This window comes from Bactrocera dorsalis, chromosome 3 (genome assembly GCF_023373825.1).
Source record: "Bactrocera dorsalis isolate Fly_Bdor chromosome 3, ASM2337382v1, whole genome shotgun sequence".
Classification (NCBI taxonomy): Eukaryota; Metazoa; Arthropoda; class Insecta; order Diptera; family Tephritidae; genus Bactrocera; species Bactrocera dorsalis.
Window position 1 is genome coordinate 11,342,353 of NC_064305.1, and position 22,327 is coordinate 11,364,679.

A 22,327-nucleotide genomic window follows, 5' to 3' on the forward strand; every position below is an offset into this window, starting at 1 on the left:
TCAGGGACTAGCTAGCGTATATACAGCACACTTTGTGGCCAATTTATTATATTATGTATAAAATTTTAATTATTTCATTCCTTTAACGCTGTAGTTCTCAACTAGTTTATTTATTTTGAGAAATGTAAGCATTTCCAAGCTTTTTGACAGAAAAATGTAACCAAATGCTCACTCGATTGTTCTAGTAACCATTCTGTTGCTTGTTATTCGTAACAGGTTTCTGAAAATACTGTTTAAATTTTTTTACAATTTTAGTCATTATATTTTAGTGCTTTGAAGCTGAGTGCTGAGAAGCTGTGGTTGAAAGCTGACTACTTTCTACTTATGGAAAATAATCTGCAGGCAATCTTAAACTAAGTAACTGTATCCTGCTATCCATTTTCACATATTCTTCGTAGTAAAACAAAATTTTATATTTCTTTTGAAAAAAACTTATTTGCAGCTTACAATTATTACCCCCGTGCACCACTTTGTTCAAGCCGTGGCATCTTATAATAAATTTTTATTCTTTCCTAATGTTGTACGGGGCCTAACATTACGGTTATAACAAATTTTACGTTCTTTCTGGTTTTTGTCGGTTTTATTTCCTTTCAAGCAGCAAATTATTATGTTCTGGTACATACATACAAACATACATTTGCATGAATTTATAGCTGCGCAGGTGCGTGTGTCGTAGTAGAGGATGTCCGTTACGGAAAATTAACTGCACAAAATATTAAATGACAACACATTTTGTTTCACCAGAGCATTCAAATTAGTTGTCATGATTAAATATTTTTATACCCTTGTAACATGTTGCTAGAGAGTATAATAGTTTGTTCACCAAATGGTTGTATTTTCTTCTCCTTCTCTACTGGCGTAGACACCGCTTATGCGGTTACAGCCGAGTTAACAACGCGCGCCAGTCGTTTCTTCTTTTCTCCAATTGGTGCCAGGTCTTTTCCAAGGTTTGACGGGAGGACCTCCTCAGTCCTTGTCCCGTTCATCGTACTTCTTGGAAGGCGGTGCTATCAACTTTTACTATTACATCAACCAGCTGGGCAGCGTAACCTTATCAATTAAAAAGCCGGACATTCCAGGTACATGCCCCTAAATCGTAATTCTTTATGCGTTTACAGTGGTTGTCTTTTATCCGCGGCGGTTTTCTTCCTTTCACGGGGTGTGTTTTGTACATGGCGGAACTTAATCACAGCGCACAAGCCTGGGGAGGAATGTTTCTCCTTTTCACTTTAGCTTGCCATCATACGCATGATTTCTTGGCTATTCAGAGGATACTTGGTCTAAGACCGGAAGTCGTGAGCTGCTGGAGTCACATGGCCACTCCCAAGTAAATGGCGCTCGGAGAATTTTCTAAATTTTTTAATTTTTGTATTTTTAGAATATTGTTTACTTTCTTTTTTATATAAAATCTTAAGCTTTCTAGCTCTAATCTTATTAATTAGCCGTTTTTAATTACTATAATTTGTAAAATCAATACCCAACCCCCTTCCCCCCATCATACATTTTTATCCACATAACATTCCAAACTTTTCTCTTCTCCTTCCCCTTTTCTCTACGATTTCCAACAACTCCCTCCAGCATTAACTGTAATACGCAATATTTACGATTTTTATTATATTCTGGAAAACAGCTAAAAACAGCATTTTTGCCAAACAAACACGCAAATCCACTTTCACGCACGCAATATGGTATGCCAGCCTGCCGTTGCAATATGTCAGCTACACACACACACACAAATACACACACACTCGTACGCATACATGCAATCAATATGCTGTAGGTACATATTACCGTTATAAATATAGTCTACAAGTGGCATATGCTTAGGCGAGAGCGGGTTGTGGTGGCGTGTCTTAGGTATTTTTGGAGTCTTAGCGGCAGCAGCATACATACACACGCGCTCACACGCACAAATACATACACATTTCACAGCTCACATAATAGAAATTTAATATGACTGCATACGAATTTTAATGATGACGAACGTCGTCATCTTTATTATGGTTATGATTATTCTTGTTGTTGCTGTCAACGCTGTTATGAATGGCAGCACAAAGCTTTAAAGCTTTATGAGTTATGTGTGTAGCTGTGTGTGCCTGTGTTCATAAATTGCACATTTATATAATATATTTTCAATTATAACGCCATAAATTTTAATATTGATTCCAACTTTAGCCAAAGAAGTATATTGGAGCTTAAAAGTACTCAAAAAGTAAATCTTAAACTTGAGCGTACATATTTTTCACTTGCTCGCTAGGAAGAAGTTGCTCTTCTACCGAGTTTTTTTCGATTTTTGTGTAGTTACTGTCTATTTAATTTTTCGAAAACAATTTTGAAAGCTTTCGAAAGCTTTAGACTCTAAAGCTGTTATTTTTGTAGTGATTTAGCGCGCTCTGACGCTAAAACGAGGCTTTGAATTCAAATTTTCTATGAATACTTCAACAAGACTTGAACCCCAGTTTATCTCGTAGTTTAAGTAGGCCTTCTTCTTTATTGGCGTAGAGACCTTTTAAGCGGTTTTAACCGAGTTTTCGTAGATACCAACCATTTTATCACGAGTTTTCGGAAAGCTTCATAACAAAGAGATGAACTTTGAGTCCAAAGTGCGTAATCAAAATCCATAAAATTTGCAAACTTTTTATTCGGACTTGACAACCAGCTCTCGCTGAGCTCAAGAGGTCATTGTAGAGACTACCCACTTAAGAACTTTTGTAAAAATTCTGACTAATCAGCAGTTGTTCTGAAGTCAATTTTGAGCTTTCGTTTAAATTCTTTCTGTCAAGCGAGCGGAAAGTAAAATGACGGTAGTCCTTCCTGGAAATTAAAGGGTTGTAATTTGACTGTATTCTTTAAATATTAAGGATTCCTAAAATGGGATATTATAAAATATTTCCTTTATCAGATTTAAGAGTGTACAGCTGCTGGTTAGTTCTGATTTCGCCAAACTGGATAAGAAAGCGAAGCGTATGGGTCTGGTAGTGAGCGAGGGAAAGACGAAATATCTGCTGTCATCAAACAAACAGTCGTCGCATTCTCGACTTGACTCCCACGTCACTGTTGACAACGATCGGTGTATTTAACGTGGGTATCGGCTGACCACAGGCTTACTCCACGGCGCTCAAAGCTAAAGTGAATCAAATCAATGCCTTGATCAGCGCCCTAAAAATGCCAGCAATTTTTTTCAGTACCAATTTTCAGTGTGGAATGGACACACTAACTACCTTGGTAGGGTTCGAGGCCCTTCTGAAACCTCTGTCGTAGTTAGGGTCCGGCACCCGGTTACAATGCAACTCCACATTCAACTGACAAAGCGTCCGTTCTTCCCGCATTCGGGTTTTAACCACGACCACCACAATACTCCCCGAGGGGTCAGTCCGCATGAGCAGGTCGGAGCGAACTCCAAGGACTCCTGCTTTCCGTGTAAACCAGAATTAAATGTCCGGTCATACTTCATAGCCAAAACTACTACCAGTTGAGTTTCCATAATGCTTTGGACTGGTGACTAGGGGTTGGTCCCCATACGCACACACTATACACACAAGAAGCAAACCCCAATTCTTGCAATAGGGACTACTGGATTTCTTATGATTTTAGAGAATGTTGAACATTTGCCAGTTTTTTACTACTACAAATTCGAGCTGATCGCCACTAACTAAATTTACGAAGTCGGGAAAATGGTAAACCAAATCCTTTCGGAATTTCCGAATTAGTTTTCTCGATATTTGGAGCTAAGGCTCGAAGCATCTTGGCCTTAAATTCTTTAGACATTGAAAGACACTGTCTATCGAAATAAATACCCTTAGCAGATTTGGAATGGAATATAAGACTACCGAGGTGTTTCAGCCTTAGCCTCGCAAAGGCTAGAGAGTGGAGGAGAAAGTGCCTGGAAATTTCCCAAGACTCTCCTCCGTGCAATTTTGACCACTAGCAAGATTTTAAGGCTTATCGTATGAATGCCTACTGGATAGTGTCCAGTTAGAACTACTATGTTATGAACTTTGCTCAGGACAAGTTGTTCAGCAGATCTCCTGTGTTCTACTCTAGGCCAGAAAGATCTGACAGTCGTATAGGATTAGGTCGTCGATTTCCATTGGTGCGGTGCTAGAACGCAAGATGCCATTGGAGTTCCAACTCTGTCCCATTCCGATTTGTGTAAGTCTGGCTAGCTCATCAGCTTTGCAGTTGCTAGCGAAGAAATTAGCACGGTCTTTGTAAATTGTCACTATTTAGTTCACAAAGAGCAGCTTTCTGAAATTAAATGAGAATAAGAATGCGAAACCCCGCATTAACATCCAATAACAAACCACGCAAATATTTAAAAATACATAATTAAAATATGCCGCTGAAAATGTAATTAAAATTCACCGTTATGCGCGTACAGTGAAAGCGTTTAGAAGTAAGCGTTGACAGTTATGTGAGCAATGCGCCGACGGCGGCAAGTTCAATTTCACACTCGTACTGACGCCGTTTGATGCGCTTGTCCTTGAACGCTACTCAAGCGCACACGGCAGCATTGCCAACTGCGCCGAGGGCGAATTTCTCAACACCAATTTTTGATTTGCGCATTCTTTTTATGCTGTCATACACCCCACGATTGCTAATGCTTTGCTACCCTCTATACAAAACACCTGCCCCTCTCGCCTGCAGCCTCTCGTTCGGACGTCATTTGCTCTATGCAAATTTTTGCATTTAAATAGAATTTCCGCTAAATTCGCCGGCAGCCATTTTTGTCGCTAAATTTTAATCATTTTGAATGTGATTTTTTATATTTGTTTTTGTTGTTGTTGTTGTAGTTGGTTTCATTCGCTTAACGACAATTTATTGAAGTGCTGCTTTAATGGACCCATAATGAAATGCAATTGACCCGAGCTAGCTTTAAGCTGTGTAAGTGTGGGGTAGCAAATATATACATATGTTTGTGTATTGTAGTGTGCTGTAGGTGTGTTGGTGGCCCAGAGTATAGCCACAGGAGCAAACTAAACAAAATACTGGCGTTTCCAACTTTGCTTGAAAGTGAAGTATTCACTGCTTGCTTATGCCTATGTTGCCATATTTTCTCAACAGATTGAAATCTTTGTTACTGAGAATTGTTTATGTAAGGAATTCTGTACATAATAACTCTTTTATATAATATTTTTTTAATTATAAAATTTTAATAGGTGGCAACACTTAATTCAAAAAAAATATTTCATTGTAAGCTTTTTGTAAGCGTTACAGTTTGATGCGTTGGAATATTTTTTTTATATTCTTTTTTTTTCAAAAAAGTTCAAAAGCTGGCAACACTTTATTAAAAAAAAAAAAATTATTGTAAGCTTTCTGTAACTGTTACATTTTAACGCGCTGTATTGCAATATTTTTTTCGTATTCTTTATTTTTTTCAAAAAAAGTTCAATAGGTGGCAACACTTAATTCAACAAAAATATTTCATTGTAAGCTTTCTGTAAGCGTTACAGTATGTTCCGTTGTATTGCAATATTTTTTTCATATTCTCTCTTTTTCCAAAAAGATTCAATAGCTGGCAACACTTAATTTAAAAAAAAATTATTGTAAGCTTTCTGTAAAAGTTTCAGTTCGACGCACTGTATTTCATTATTTTTTCCATATTTTTGCTTTCTTCAAAAATGTTCAATAGGTGGCATCCTTACAATTTTTTTATTGCTTAAAATCGTTATACTTTTGCATTGCGAATACTGAAAAATTATTTAAATCGCTTTTTATAATTTTTCATTAAAATTTTCAAACATCTGGCAACTCTTTATTTTTTTGCCTTCAAATATCCGTGTATTAAAATGAATAATTCCTAAAATTTTTCAGTTTTTTACAACTAGTTATTCAAATTCAAAATTTATTGAAATCAAACATCTGGCAACCATGTATTTTTCTTTTTTTGCCTTTAACCATCCGACTAGTAAAGTGAACAATTCCTATAATTATTTAGTTTTTATTCAACTCAAATTCAAAATGTATTGAAAATTTTCAAACATCTGGCAACCCTGTATTTTTTATCTTTAACCATCCGAGTAATAAAGTGAACAATTCGTAAAATTATTCAGTTTTCTTCCAAGTTATTAATCAAATTCAATATTTATTGAACATTTTCAAACATCTGGCAACTCTGCATTTTTATTTCTTGCCTTAAAACATACGGATAACGACTTGTGTAATTTTTGTGAGGATGCTCGCAGAGAGGACGTTTAAAGACGCAATCACATTTTCCCAGTTACGCTCGACTCGGCTTTGAGTATTTACTCTGCGTACACCCTAATGCAATTAAGCACAGAACACTGTATGTCCCCCTTAGTATATATACACACACATATATATGTACAAAAATATATACTAGAGAAATACATGGCAGTATATTTTAATTGCACAATGCGTGGCCCCAATTTTTCTGAGTTCTCTTGCTAAATTGTTGTATGCGCGGCAAATTGCTGCCGAAATCGTTAGTACCTTTGTGGAGTGCAATTTAATGGCGCCAGTAATTTGTAATGATTTGAAATAAATTAATATAAAAAAGCGCAGCAAAGCAAAGGTGTGTTTAATTAAAGAAAAATTTGTGGATATGGAAAAATATTATTGAAAATATGAACTTCATATGTTGAGGGGGACGACATAGATTTTCAGTATTAAAATTATGAACAATGTCTTGCTATTTTTTCTCATAGTAGTATATGTATTATTATTATGTATGAATTGAAAAGTAATAATTTAATTTTTAAACAAAAATTTGTATATAAATTTGTATGTTTCTTTGCTTATTTTCAGGCGCATACTTCAAAGGCAACTTCTGCTGAACTTCCTGACCTCATAGCATAACTAAGCTTCGGATTTGGGATACTCCCACTCAAGGTAAGCAAAACACTAATCATAGCCAGGCATAATGAATAAAAACTTAATAAGCCGTAATTATTGTTAGTATGGCTTTATTTAGATATGTATATGGATATATGGCAAACATGCGCCCTTAAGTTCGAAAAAAAGTCAAAACAAGACACCCCACAACAAAAGCTGTGATGGCATTTGGTGTGACTTTGGTATGACTCATTCATGACTGACCGAAAATCCATTGGGGTTAGAAGGGCAGTGGCGGCTTTAGACACATCTACTTACTTGTATATACTATATGTAGTACATACATACATAATGCGTACCAAATAAATAAATATTTATTATGGTATATGTTACGTATGTTTGCATACAGTCATGTGCAATATTTTTTTTCACACTGACAAAATATATTCCTTTGGCGATTGGTTGTTGTTGTTGCCAAGCTATTGCTTGCTTTGTGGCGTTGCTTTGTTTGTTGGCATATATTGTTTGTGTGCATGCAAATATTTGCGCCTCGTTGCGTATATGCGTTCGCTTTTTGACTTCAAGCATATTTTACGCCATTCTATGTCGTTTTTTCTTGTTTTTTTTTGCCTCAGTCGCCTTTGGTCTTGTTTTCATTCCCACATGAGCGCCATCGATGCGCAAATTCATTCACACATTTTACAAGCTCCGCTACCCTTGATGGGCTGGCGCACATATCACATATATAGTAGATATATATACTTACATGTAAATCTATATGTATGCATAAGGATTACGGTGACAACGTTTATACATCGGTTCGGATTACATGCAGCCAAAAAACGGAAAATCGTACAAATTTGTTCGTCAGTTTTTGATATTTCCGAATGAAAGTTAATAGTTAGCTGCATTTTGATTTTCAATTGACCATTTGTCGGAATCTTAGGATCGGATAAACATATCACATATCTCCAAAAAAACCGATTACTCAGTTTTGTTAAACTTCGTCAGCTCGAAACCGAGTTTTCCAGGTCCTATTTGGTGGAAGTCTTCCTCCTCCTCTACTTTCCCCGGGGGTTTCAGCCATTTGGACGACATAACCTAGCCAGCTGTCTTTTAATTCGCTGAACTTTGTCAATGTTGTCGTATATCTCGTAAATTCATCGTTCCATCGAATGCAATATTCGCCGTGGCAACGCGCAAAGGACCATAAATCTTTCGCAGAACCTTTCCCTCGAAAACTCATAAGGCCGACTCATCAGATGTTGATGTCATCGTCCACTTCTCTGCACCATATAGCTGGAGAGGGATGATGAAAGACTTATAGAATTTGGTCCTTGTTCACCGAGAGAGGACTTTACTTCTCAGTTTCCTACTCAGTCCGAAGTAGTACTTATTGGCAAGAGTTATTCTGCGTTGAATTTCGAGGCTGACCATGGTGTTGGGATTAATGCTGGTTCCAAGGTGAACGAAATTATCTACGACCTCGAATGACTGTCTGCAGTGACGTGGAAGCTATGTCCGCACTCGCGACTTTTTATTTGATGGCAGGAGATATTTCGCCTTGAGCTCGTTCACTACCAAACCCATATGCTTCGCCTCTTTGTCCAACCTAGGGAAAGCAGAACTAACGACGGTTTTTATGTATAATATCGATGTATTCTAAAAAGAAGTTGATCCAGGCTCCTCATCAGTTCTTCGCCGCCGTATTTCAATAGCTCGGCCGGCAATCCATCGGCTCCCGCCGCTTTGTTGTTCTTCAGACGGGTGATTGCTATTCGAACATCTTCATGGTCGGGCAATGGAAGTCCGTTCCATCGTGATCTATTGGGGATACGGGTTCGCCTTCACCTGGCGTTATGTTTTCATTGCCATTCAGTAGGCTGGAAAAGTATTTTCTCCACAATTTCAGTATGCTCTGGGCATCAGTCACTAGATCAACTTTGGGGGTTACACAAGACTATGCTCTGGTCTTGAAACCTTCGTTTAGTCGCCTTATCCTTTTCGTAGAGTTTTGAGCCTTATCCCTGTTGGCCAGCTTGTCAAGCTCTTCGTACTCCGCATTTGGGCCTCTCTCTTTTTTGTCTGAAAATGCATGTTGCTTCCCTTTTGAACTCTTGGTATCTATTTCAACCGCACGTGGTCGATTCTAACTTTGCGAGGTTGGCAGTCTGTTTTCTCTCCGCTGCGACACGACAGTCTTCATCGAACCAGCTGCTCTTTTGCCTTTTCCGAAAACCAATGGTTTCGTTTGCAGCTGTAAGTAAGGAGCTTGAAGCGCCGTCCCAGAACCCCATTATACCGAGGTCCTGAAGAGTGTTCTCAGAGAGCAGGAGTGCAAATCGAGCAGAAAATCAATGGGCTGGCTGCTGTAATTGCATATTCTTAGCGTCAAACCTTCCTTGTGTCAAGTCTTATACACAAAAATAGCTGCAGATGCTCATATCGCTCGGCTGTCTGCTGTTATTGCAGCTTCCCGACGTCAAACCTTCATTGAACCTTCATTGTTTCAAGCCTTACGCTCTAAAATAACGGCCGATCCTCGATTGTCAATTGTCGAGCATACCCGTAGGCGCCAGTTATTTAAATGATTTCATATTATATTCATCCTTTGACCTACCTCCTTTAAAATTTTCTTGAAAATATATCTTTAGATTATACTCCAACTCATATCTCCGCTTTACATGCCACACATATCCCTCATTCCTTAACAGCATCCTGACTACGCATTTTACTCAACCACGCCCCTCTTCCATGTTTGGTATTTACCAATTCCTTTTCTCGCTGCTTCATTTAATTTCAATTTATTTACGCTGTTGCCCTTTGGGACCAAAAGCGAGAGAGCAAACATTTTCAATTACATTTGTGTGCGATTTAATTTGGGGCACGTGTCGCATGCGAGTTCAATTGCTTGTCTGTGCCGCAATCGCACCGAGTTTACCAAAAAATACCGGGAAAATGTCGCCCCCGCTGTTTAATTGTTTATTGAACCCCTGAAGGTGGTGCGTGTCAGCTCATCTACTCACGCAGGCTGCTCACTTTTAACACGACAACTGTGGCCGCGGGCTACTAAAAGCATCGCACAGACATTTAAATTTCAGCTGGCACTCACAGCGTATTTGCTCTCATTACAGTAGCGCCGCCACTGCAAAATTCATCAAATCTTGCTTTGTTTTAGCGCTAAACAGCTGCGCTTACCCGCTTTGCTCGTTGCAGCCTTGCCGCCTGAGTTTAGTTCCACGCAGCGATTCTCTTTGTGTGAGGTTAGAGCACAAGGTTATTTATTTAGTGCGTGCACTTTTTTGTTTTGTTGCTGTGTTGCCGAACTTACGAATAGCTGGACTTTTGAAAGGTAAAGGTCGTTCAGTGACTTCTCAGGGAAAATATGTATTTACTTGTAGTTGAGGGTTCTTTTCTTCAGCGCGTATGTATGTTAGGTTTGTATATATTGGTCTATATGTCGACTCAGTCACTCTTAGGATGACTTTTTAATTAAGTCAGTCTAATAAAATCAATAAATTTGACACTAATTGCTTCGCAGCATCAGCTAAACGCAATTTATGAACATCTGAAACACATCGTCCAAAGTAAAGGTGTAGCCAGCGTGACTGCCGAAATATTGAAGAGCGAACAACGTCAGTGTACAAATTTGTATTTTATTAATGAGGGTCAAGTGCTGAAAAGTTACCGCCTGTAAACTTTGAAATTCTTGGTAGATGTGCAGCAAGTTGGGTGTACGAGATTAATTTGATTTATCTGCTTAAATTAATTATTTCAGTCAGCAAATGGTGCTTTAATTGTATTAATGTGAATCTAAAGGTCACCCGTAGGCTGAGAGGTACTTTAGTGTAGGCAGGTTTGCAATATTAAATATTGGGTCTTCTGAGACTTGTTGTGTATTTAATACCACTAGGGCAATGTGACCTAGTGTTACATGTGTGTAACTCATAACCAATAGTTACTCTAGATATGCGGATCTGATGTTATTAAAATATAAAACTTACTCAGCTTTTACTTTCATGTAAGCTCCAGCATAACTTCAAGTGCTGCAGTTGAGTAAGTGCGCTTTGCGCCTGAAGCGCAAACGCAGGCGAGCTTTGGTTGTTGAAAGTCTACCGAAACTGCGTTGTATGCGATGCCCAAGCAACCGCTCCATAAATAACAAGAGACCTTACGATCACGGTATGCAGCCACCTCTGATGATACCTGGCTTGCAGCTTCATAATCTATCGCCTAGGCGTCTGCATATCATGAGTGCCTAAGTGGCTCTGAATGGTGTTTATGCCACATGCCTATTCCACCGTAAGGTTGAGTCTAATGTGAGTCCTGCGAATTTGAACTCTTAAGACACCTCCAACTCCCTGCCGTCAAGTGTTAGGCGCATAAAGCTCGGAAGAGATCTTCTCGACAGACCGTCAGCTTTTTTGACGGGTTGATATCTAAACCTACCGTATTATACAATCCCTTTAATAGCCCCTTTGGACTATATCCCAGAAAGCGTTCTTAAATTTACCTCGTGCTATTATGAGAATGACTTCTGACATCGAATCCCATTGTTTGTGGACAACTCAAGGAGCTCATCTACTACTCTACTCCATAGTAGGGGGGATAGAACTCCATCCTGTGGGCAGCACCTCGTAGTATCAAGACGAATCTTACTCCCCCCACAATGGTTTCAGCTATCGCAGTACAGCCTCTATGCATTTGCATACTGAAGCCGCCACCTTTCTTTTCTCCAATGTCTTGATGATGTGAGTTCTGGAGTTCAGCCGTGAGTTGGTAAAGAGCAGTGATTTTCGGGCACAGCGATTCGTCAGGAAACTGCATGGATGATGAAACCATTTCTCCGAGAACGTTGAGCTTCCATTAAACAGATTTTTTTTTGGAAAAGTATTTAAAATCACTGCAATTTCAGATCAAACGTCGACTCTCGCCTTATCTTAGTACAAGATCTGTTGGTTGATACCAATCACGCTTCAGTATAGTATAGCTTTTCCAAGCTTAAACTACGTTAGTTGAATCGAAGATCAGTAACGTTTTTATGACTGAAGAACCCATAAACTCCTTTCAGAGGGTTACCACTAGCATTTTCATAGTTTCCTGTACTCAATTGACTCATTGAGGCTTCGTTTTTCGAGTTTGGTTATTTCAGTAGTTAACTTAAATGATTGTTTTCTATAGACACGCTTCCTTATCAGCACTTCAATAGTTATTTGTCGGGATTTTAGTTTATTTTTGATGCTATGCATTTGTTCAAAAGAGTCACGAATCTCTTGCTGCAAAATATAACTTTTAAACCCTCGCTAGTAGTTTAGCCGAGCTTTAACTCCTAATTATTATTAACTTGAACTCAGCATTCTATGAAAGTTGGTTCAAGTCTTGAGCAGCCTTCGTTGGTAAATGAATAAATTTACTGTAGAACTTCATTTTGGAGCTTGTAGTTAGTGAAAGCTCAGAAAAAAAGCTTTTTTTGATGTTATATATTAGTTTTTGTTCAAAGTCAGGTCTCTCAGGGTGATAGTCCGCACCTGTAACCACCCTGTACCATAGCTCAGCAAAAGGGAAAGGGCTTTCGAACTGCAAAAGCTGACCTCTCAACTGTGTTTTTCATCTGCTTGCCGCAAGTCCAGAACCTGCAAAGCTATCAATTAACATTTTTCCACAAAAAACTGCAAGTCTTTCACCTTTGTAACAGTCAGTTGACCTTAAAGTCGAGTTAGTGGCACAGCCAAATTTTACGACGTCCATTGATCAGCTGCAGCGGCGCAGCTTTGTGTGGAACTTTTAAACCTTCTTTTTTCTTTTCTTCTATGTTATATGTTTTATGTGTTTTTGTTTCGCAACCGTGCTGTTTACACCGTTATATGATTTTTGTGCACTTTTTTGTTTTTGTGCGTATGTGTGAGCGCGTGTGGGCAGCTTGTCTGCTTTGTGCTGACAAAGAATTCCACAACAAATATGCATGCGTGTTGTTGTTATTCCACCTTCTATCAATTTTAAGTTATTGTTGGTTTGCAATTTTTCGTCTTAGTTGTTGTTGTCACTTTTAAAGCTACATACATATATATGTGCTCTACAAGCGCACAAGCTCAGCGTGCGTGTCATTGACAGCTAACGGTACCCAGCCAGTCTCCATTGTTCTTGGCGAGTCTTTCAAATTCATGCATATTTCGCGCGTGTATGTGTGTGTTTGTGCGAAGTTTTTGTTATTTATTGTCTGTATTGTTGTTTCTTCTGCGCTTCGCTTCCAACTCACTTGACAGTTTAATCACTGTCTGGTAGTTACGACGTCGTGATATCGCAAGAATTCGCTAATATGAACTGACACAAACTGCGCAAAAATTCGTCGTTGTTATCCTTTTGAGCTAACATCGATTACATATGTATGTGTGTGCATTTATACAACAACAACACATTAATTTTTTGTTAACCATACTTTTTCGCTCTCTTTGATGAACTTTACGCAAGCTGAGCCTTGTTGTTTTTGTTATTGTTGTTTTCGTTTTTGTTATTTTTGTTTTTGTTGTTTCAGTTGTCATTCCTATGCTCTAAGAAGAATTGATTATGCGCGTGTTCTTGCATAAATATGTGCTGATAAAGCGCCATCTATCCAGTCGTCTCCAAATTGTTGCCAACCCTTTGTAGGATTTGCATAAGAACGCTTCATTTATTATGGATTTTAACTGTCGGCTTAAATTTCTAATAATCAAGAAAGAAATGTAAATTATTGAAATTTTTTGTTTTTAAAAAATTTCTTTCCCCTTTTTCAATAATTTTGCCATAATTAATTGCATGCCAAGTACTTGAAATGGCACTCCATGGAGGAAAAAATAGAAAGCGAACTATTCGCTGATTTTAAGAGTCAAGAGCAGCTATAGCGGCACTTTTGTACTATGGATTATAATCTGAATCATATGTATGTATATAGGGTAGTCGAAAAAGTCTTTTCGTATTTCTAATCAAACTCCAACATTTTTTTTATATTTTCAATGAACTTTAATGAACCAAATATGGACCAATTTGGTCGACCACTTTTTGCCATTTTTTCCGTTAGAGACATTATTCCATCAGTATTAAACTTTTCTGGTTTCTCGGCGAAAAACTGCGGTAAGAAATTTTCACATTTTCTCTTGAAGCCAACTTTATTCCATTAAGGCGGTCCGGCATCAACCGAAACAAATAGCAGTCCAACGGTGCAAGGTCAGAGCTACATATATGGTGGATGCATCAAAACTTTCCAGCCAAGTTCCCCAAGTTTTTGCCGAGTCATTAAAAATGTGTGTGGTCTAGCGTTGTCCTGGTGGAAGACGAAGCTCTTTCTGTTGATAAGTTTTGGCCGTTGTTTTCGATTGCTTGCTACAATTTCATCAGGCGTCTAAGATCTTACAATGAGTAGTTAGACTACGCCATAGGGACTCAATAATTAAGAGGACTCTCCTACATTCTAGTAAATATCAGCCAATTCTGTACCGGAATTTGATGTTATAAAAGAAGTTCAAAGCCACGAAGTATACTTTTCGGAGGGTACAAAAAATATAATAGTCCAAAAATCGACCCGTAAAAAGTCACTCATTTCGTGCTGCAAAATATAGTTCTGGCCGTTGTTTTTGATTGCTTGCTTCAATCTCATCAGTTGTTGACAGCAAAATATAGAAGCAATCCTGCGACCAGGCTGGAGCAGCTCATAGTAGATGATTTCTTTCCAATCCCACCAAACACTCAGCATAACCTTTCGAGGCTTTAATCTTGGGCTTGCAACCGTTTCTTGAGCTTCACCTCGCTTGGACCATGACCTTTTTCACACATTATGGTCATATTTGATCCACTTTTCGTCTCCTCTTACCATTCGCTTCAGAAATGGTTCGATTTCATTTCGTTTCAGCAAAGAATCGCAGGTTAATTCGGTCCATTCAATTTTTCAAAGACAGTTCATGTGGTACCTAAACATCGAGCTTCTTTTTGTAGCCAGCCTTTTTCAAATGGTTCAAAACCGTTTGATGATGAATATTAAGTTTCTTAGCAAATGTTATGTCGACATCTATTGACAAAGTACGAAACGACTTTTTCGACTACCCAATATATTGGTTATATCTGACAGCTGAAGCTGAAATTTTTATGTTACATACATATGTATATGTAATATGATGTATTGAATCGTAAGCAATACAAAACTCAATTTCGACTTTTTTGATGATACGTTCGTTTGCATTTTAGGTGACGATATGTAATATTATACTACATTGGAGCTTCTTCTATCGTGTAAAGTCATTATCGCAAAATTTTCTCGAGCTAACCTCTTCTAGTGTGTGAGAACAGAATCAGACTAGTCTACTACAAGTGAGCCAATTTAGTCAAAGTTTCTACTCTTCGTGCCACGTTGAGTCGACGTTTAATACGTTTCTTAGGTACTTGTAGACTGGTCCTGAACGAACGGATTCAAGTGCTTATATGGAAAACTTTTTTATTTGGCGAGATATATTCACGAAATTTAACATGGGTTATGATCTAAAGTAACATTGCAATCTCCGAAAAATTTCCTCAGATCGGACCACTACAGCATATAGCTGCCATACAAACTGAACGATCAGAATCAAGTGATTGTATAGAAAGCTTTTTTATTTGACGAGATATAATCACGAAATTTGGCACGAATTATTGCTTAATGGTATCTGTGAAGATTTTTTTCAGATCGGACCACTATAGCATATAGCTGCCATACAAACTGAACGATCAGAATCAAGTGATTGTATGGAAAACTTTTTTATTTGGCGAGATATCTTTGTCAAATTTTGAATGGGTTACTGTCCAAAGCAATGATGCAATCTCTGAAGAAATTGTTTGGATCGGTGCACTATAACATATAGCCGCCATACAAATTAAATTATCGGATTCAATGGATTGTATGGAAAACTTTATTATTTGCCGAGATATCTTGGCGAAATTTAGCTCGAATTATTATCTGATGCAATAATGCAATCTCCGAGGATTTTTTTCAGATCGGACCACTATAGCATATAGCTGCCATGCAAACCGAACTATGGGAATCAGCTCTGTTAAGAAATTTCTTGTATTTCTGAAGGAAAAGATACATACATATGTACATTTGACCACGCCCACTTTAAGAAGAAGTTCCACTTATGTTGTTGCTGAGTTACACAACAATAGCTTTTTTCTAAAACTATCATTTTTTGGGTCAGGAAAAGCTACAATTCCATCCTTATACAAAAGCAATCTCAAAGGGCAGGTACTTCAATATAATCGAACTCAATAACCAAGCCTGTGCTTGTTAAAAATAATAAGAGGGTCAAAACACGTCAAGTGGCCCCTGAAAATTTGGCTAAATCACCGATTTTGAAAATTTTGAAGAAGAATTTTAATAAATATTAGCCGATTTTATACCTTCTAAGCATATATGCAGGGCTCAACTTAAGTATACCCATGTATAGGCGAAGGCAAATACATACATATCATATATATATACACATTTGTAGAAAAATCTCACATAAACCATATATACATATATATTTTTTCCACAACTCAGCTGCCAACTCCTTACCTTGCGTACTGAGCGCTGGCTGGGCGTTTGTATGACGCATCCAAGCACAATTCAACTTGAGCTCACAATACAAACACACGCACGCCTACTTGTGCCAATATTTTCATTTGTCCGTATGTTTGCACAATGCACTTGCATGACTGCCGATATTCAATAGATTTATATGCACACAGCACCACACACGCTCAAATGCTTGCACAGCATGCTTGCATTGCAATATTTGTTGAATCGAATTCTGCTCCAACCAATGTATGTACTTGTATGTGCCATATGCTGCTTTCGCCCAACTTCTGGTGTGTGCATGTGTCTGGTTGTGTGCGTGCGCTGAGCAAATAATTTCACGAATCTAAGATGTGAGGTGAATTGCTGCTGCGGCTGGCATTAAAAATGCGCTCGTGTTGTCTCGGCAAGTGCCAATAAACAGGAGATAGTTTTAATGGATTTCTGTGCGGCAGCCAATGCTCATACGCCGTGTGTGCCGTGTAGGGTGCACTTGTAGGGGAATTAAATTTTATAAAATGTTACGTGAGCTAATATGAGAGATAAAGCGCTGTGGCAATTGTAATGTCGGCTTAAAGGCTTTCATATTGCTATTTAGTTATAATGGATTTTAGTGCGGGCGAATTTTAACTTTTGTAAACGCATTCTTGTATTAGGTCAACTTTCGCAGATTTCGCCAAATAAGTGGCTGAGTCTAAAAATCTATCTTTTCTTAGTATTACATACTTTCGTTGGCGATGGATGGTTCCGTTTTTGAAGAAATGTGGACCATCTATTCTCTCTGCCCAAACAGTGACTTTTCATGGATTAGAAAAGACTTAACAAGAGTCTCAACTAAGGCTTCGAGTCACTCCAAATCGGTGACCATCTCGCTTTTTGGACTGTACAGGGTTCTGAGAATGTACACTATCGACTGAGAAAACGTAGTGTGAAACAGATCTATGATTGCTTGAATTACCGATTCTGCTAGACTAAGTTAGGTTAAATTAGTTCAGTTGGCTGATTTGGAAAGATCACGCGTACACTGCTATATGTAGTCCTTTGTGAAGCCATATAAAAGAAAAGCTCCTGTGTTCGAACTTATAAATTGGCAGCACTCTTAGTAGCCAATACAAATGTACACAGTCTTTTAATTTTCATTCCCGCCAGGTCGGCGGGATGTCCACAGGTACGCGTTCCCAAGTCTTGACCTTTCAAATGCAGAACTGTCAAGAAGTAAGTGTTGAGTTGTTTCCAACTTGTTTTCTTCCTTCGTCACAGCCTCTGCAGATGGCGGTTGGTATGATTCCCAGCTTTACAGCATGGACACCATCCATTCATATCCTGCTAAAAGCCCCACAACTAGGAGGAGACTAGCCTTACTGAGACCAAAAAGATAGACCTCTTGTGATCGATCTTGAACCAAAAGGATTTTGCTCAGTGCTGGCCAAGCTCCCGAACCATTACTTTGCATAAATTAATGGCACTAAACGTTTCTTCTTTTTCGAAAAATAGTCAACCCTTTTCAAGGTCATTGAATAAATTGTTGAAAGATAAGCTTACCTACAGTTATGGTGGTATCTTCTTATCATAATTTAATGATATTCTCAGTCATTAGTTGAAGATCGCATTTCATGAACTTTAAAGCTAATAAAATCACAAAACTTTTGTTTCCGAACGACACGTGTATTAACGAAACTCCCACAGATTGGCGTACAAAACTTTCGACGTCATGCGGTTAGAGGAAAGATAAAATTAATGCCCATTTATACGACTATTTGCTTGACTGAACAAGTTTTTCAAACTAGCGCCATATGTGTGTTGGCAACAAACATAACCTCAATGTCAGCAGACCAATAAAAGTATTTGCGATGACAAAGAATTAGAAAAGATGATGGAAGACCGACAAATATAAATAAAAATTCATATATTTACATACATACTTTTGTCTATAAAAAGTAACGGTATATGCGGCTAACAAAGTTGAGAAGTGTTACGGACATTTGGAGAATCAGCAGGAATCAGCAAGCCGACGAAAGGAAACGACACGCCGACTGAGTGTCTGCTTCTCGAGGCGAAAAATAGCAAAATGGCTTGTCAGAGCCGATGAAATCAAGAGAAAACTCATTGAAGAGCACACATACATATATATACACTCACATAAGCGGCGTCAATTATCAACGTACATACACACACACTTAGAGATACACGCATACAAACATAAAAATCAATAAAATTTTCATTTTACGTCAGCCAGTTTGATGGCGCAGCGCTATGTGTTGCTCACACATACACACACACATACATGCATTCAAACAGTAAACTGATTATACTTATTGTTGCTGTTGTTCTTGTTGCTGATGACAGTGATGGTGATGACGAGTCAGATGACGCGTAGCGCAGCGACAAATGATGGCCATAGGCGCTGACAGCAGCATGCCGCTGATAAACTAAAACATCGCGCATATTTATAGGCGCCCACGTGTGTGTGTGTGGGTGTGTGCGAAAATTATTGCTTTTGGCAGCAATATTAGAGGACATTTTCAAGCATTCAAACGATAGTTGTTGCTGGCAACCACAACAGCTGCCAAAATGTATTGAATTTTAATGCTGTAATCTAATGCAATTGTTGTTGTCGGAACAAGTTTTGTTGCTGTTAGTGTTTTACTGCTAAGTTGACAAGCAACATTAAACATTAAAAGCGTCGATGTGACATGGATAATGTGTGGCTTTTAAAGTGGTTGGCGAGAGGCTTTGAAAGTATATACTCTTTAAATTAAAAAAAAAATTGCGTTTAATATTGATTTAAAAAAAATTGATTTTTAAAATGATAATATTTCAAAAATTATTTGTGCGTAAGCTTAATATTTTTATATTTATTTATTATAAAAAATATTTTTTTTCTAATTTTGGTAAACAAAAAATTTTTAAATTTAAAAAAAAATTTGTAACACACATAAAACATATAATTTTTTTTGGAAATTTTGAAAAACCAAATTTTTCATTTCCAAAAATGTTGAAAAATTATTATTCAAAATTATTTTTTTTCAAAAAAATTTTAGTTTTGCAAAATTTCCAAAACTAAAAGTTTTTTAAAATATTTTTTTGTTAATTTTTGAAAACTGGAATTTTTCAAAATTTATTTGCAATAATGTCGAAAAAATATTACTCAAACTTAATTTTATATTTATTTAACTGAGATATTTTTATTAATTTTTATTTACTAAAAAAATGTTTTTTTGAAAATTTTGGAAAACTAACTTTTTCAAATGTAGTTTGTAATGATGTCGAATTCAAAAAATTGTCTAATCTGATTTTCAAAAATGTCGAAAAAAGGTAACTATCTTTTTATTAAAAGAAAATTTTTTTGAATTTTCGAAAACTAAAATTTTTGAAATTTGGAATTTTATTATATGTATAAATAAAATGAAAAAATACTTTTTTATTTTTGGGAAACTAAAACCTTCAAAGAATTTTTGCTGAGTTTTAAAATTATATACAATATTTATATACTTGAAACATAAAAAATATATTTTGAAAATTTTGGAAAAAAAATTATTTTTACAATTCGAAAAAACTGTCAATATGAATTTTTTTTAATTTATTATTAGATATTTTTTTATTTAAAAAAAAATAACTTGTTAAAAAATTTCGAAAACCAAAATTCTTCAAAATTCAAAAAAGTATCCTTTTCAAAAATCACGAAAGTCGAAACTTTTATAAATTTTTAATTTTGAAAGTAAATAAATAATTTACTAAAACAATTAAAAATAATTTGTTGAAAATTTTAGTAAACCAAAATCTTACATATTTCAAAAATTAAAGTTTCATTTTCAAAATTATGAAAATCAAAAATTTTATAAATTGTAGCTTTGAAAAATTCATAAATAATTTACTGAAAAAGAAAATAATTTTGAAAAACAAAAATTTTTCAAAAATGAAGGTTTCATTTTCGAAAATTTTGAAAATCAAAAATTTTAACAAGAAATAAATAACTACAATAACAAAAAGTAAATAATAATTTGCTGAAAATTTTGGAAAACCAAAATTTTTTATATGTATTTCAAAAATAAAAGTTTCATTTTCGAAAATTTTGATAATTAAAAATTGTATAAATTTTAAATCTTTAAACAAAATAAATAACTGCAATACTGAAAAATAAATAGTAATTTGTTCAAAATTTTTGAAAACCAAAATTTTTCAAATTTTATGTGCAATCGTGTTTAAAACTTTTTTAATATCATTTGCAATTATGTCCAAAAATTATTTTTCAAAATCAATTTTATATGTATTTAACTCAAAAATTTTAAATGTCAAGAGAAAAATTTTCAAAAAATTTAAACACTATTTTTGAAAAATTTTTCTATTGAAATTTAAAATTTTTGAGTTAAATACTATTAACTATTGTGTTTTTGCTTGCAAGTTCTTTTTGATTTGGAAAATAAAACAAAAAAAAAAAGTTTTTTATAAAATTTTTATAAATAATAAATTTTGAAATCTAAAATTAATAATTTGCAAAGTAATTTTTACTCACACTCAATATTTTAAATTTATTTAAAAGAAATTGGAAAACATGTAAATTAAAAATTAGTAATTTAGTAAAAATAATTTTAGCTCAAAATTTCTATTATAAGTTTATTTTTATAAAAGAAGTTGAAAAACATTTTGAAATTTAAAATCAATAATTTTTTACTTTAAATTCTTATTATAAATTTTATTACTAAAAAAAAATTACAAAATTAGTTATAATTCGAGTAATAATTACCAGTAATTTAACCATTACTTTAAAAAGTGGTTGGTGGATCTTTCATAAAAAGTATCTTAACCATACTAATATAAAAATTTTAAATAAAATTCGTAATATTATAATTTGACAAAAGTAAAAAAAAAAAATTTCCATTTTCTAAAAACGATAAAATTTTTTTTGACATTTTATTTTTCGCAAAAATTAAAATTTTTCATTTCATTAATAAGTATATAAGAGTATATTTATGATGCATGCGTCTGCCCGAGTTTTCTGCTTACGTTTTCTTCAGCCATTTCTTCGTCTCCTTTGAGTCGGTTCTTGTAAGTGCTTAATGCATAATTTAAGTTGGCATACTCACTTTTCCCACACTCTCATTAGTTGGTAATGCAATACTTATTAGCGCATACGAGTGAGTTCAATTCCCAAAAGGCGCATGCGTCAGACGAAGGGTTCTTTACATACCTTTTTTGTTGTTTTTTATTTTGATTTATGACGATATGGTAGCGCGTTGGCACAATGTTCCAGAACGTGCGTGGATATGAAAGAAAATATAAATTGAATTTCTTTAAAGTGATTATGTTTTAACATATTTTAGTATTTCATATATGTAAGTATTCAGGACAGAATATATGTTTCTTCAATTACTATTGCGTAATATTTTTAGTAATGGTGGGACAATGATATGCTCCTCAACATGGAATTATCCCTTTTCAAACTCTAAATGTAAGTTGATAAAGTCTTTGACAGTAATTCTTCAAACAAAACAGTCCAATCCTCAGTATCCTGGTTTGAGCGTAGGTTCATCAGAAGCTCAGTCAGATAGGCAATAGAATAGATAGTACAGAACGCGTACTAGATTGGATATGAGGTGAACCAAAATATTATTGCGGACACCGAGACAGAGGCTCAGTTACTTTGGTGTTAGTGTTTGAAAAACTTAGAAATTTTAAATGAAGCATCACTATTCTGCGGTCATACATCCAATAGCAAGGAAGACTAAAATGTCTAAGCGCAACACAAGTCCTGAAGAACATCTCTCCGAATGGTGGAATATGTCAAGAATCCCCACACTAAATAATGTCAAGTTATTTCGGGTTTGAAAGGAAACAAAACTTGGGTTTACGTCCGCCGTGGAACCTTATTTCGTTGCTATTTTTTCAGAAATTTTTTGGAAATAAATTTGAGTGCTTTTAATTTCCAAAAATTTTTGAAATTTCAAGTAAAAAGTTTTCAAAAAAATCAACTTAAAT

At 35.9% G+C, this 22,327-nt stretch overlaps 1 protein-coding gene across 2 annotated transcripts in view; it reads left to right on the top strand.

Annotated features, from left to right (window-relative positions):
- LOC105226678 (kinesin-like protein unc-104) overlaps nucleotides 1–22,327 on the top strand; it is a 98,335-nt gene that overhangs the window by 30,285 nt on the left and 45,723 nt on the right. For both annotated transcript variants that reach the window (XM_049452818.1, XM_049452824.1), the window contains exon 2: nucleotides 6,769–6,852. The gene's annotated coding sequence lies outside the window, so the exon portion shown is untranslated. The remainder of the gene's footprint in view (nucleotides 1–6,768; nucleotides 6,853–22,327) is intronic.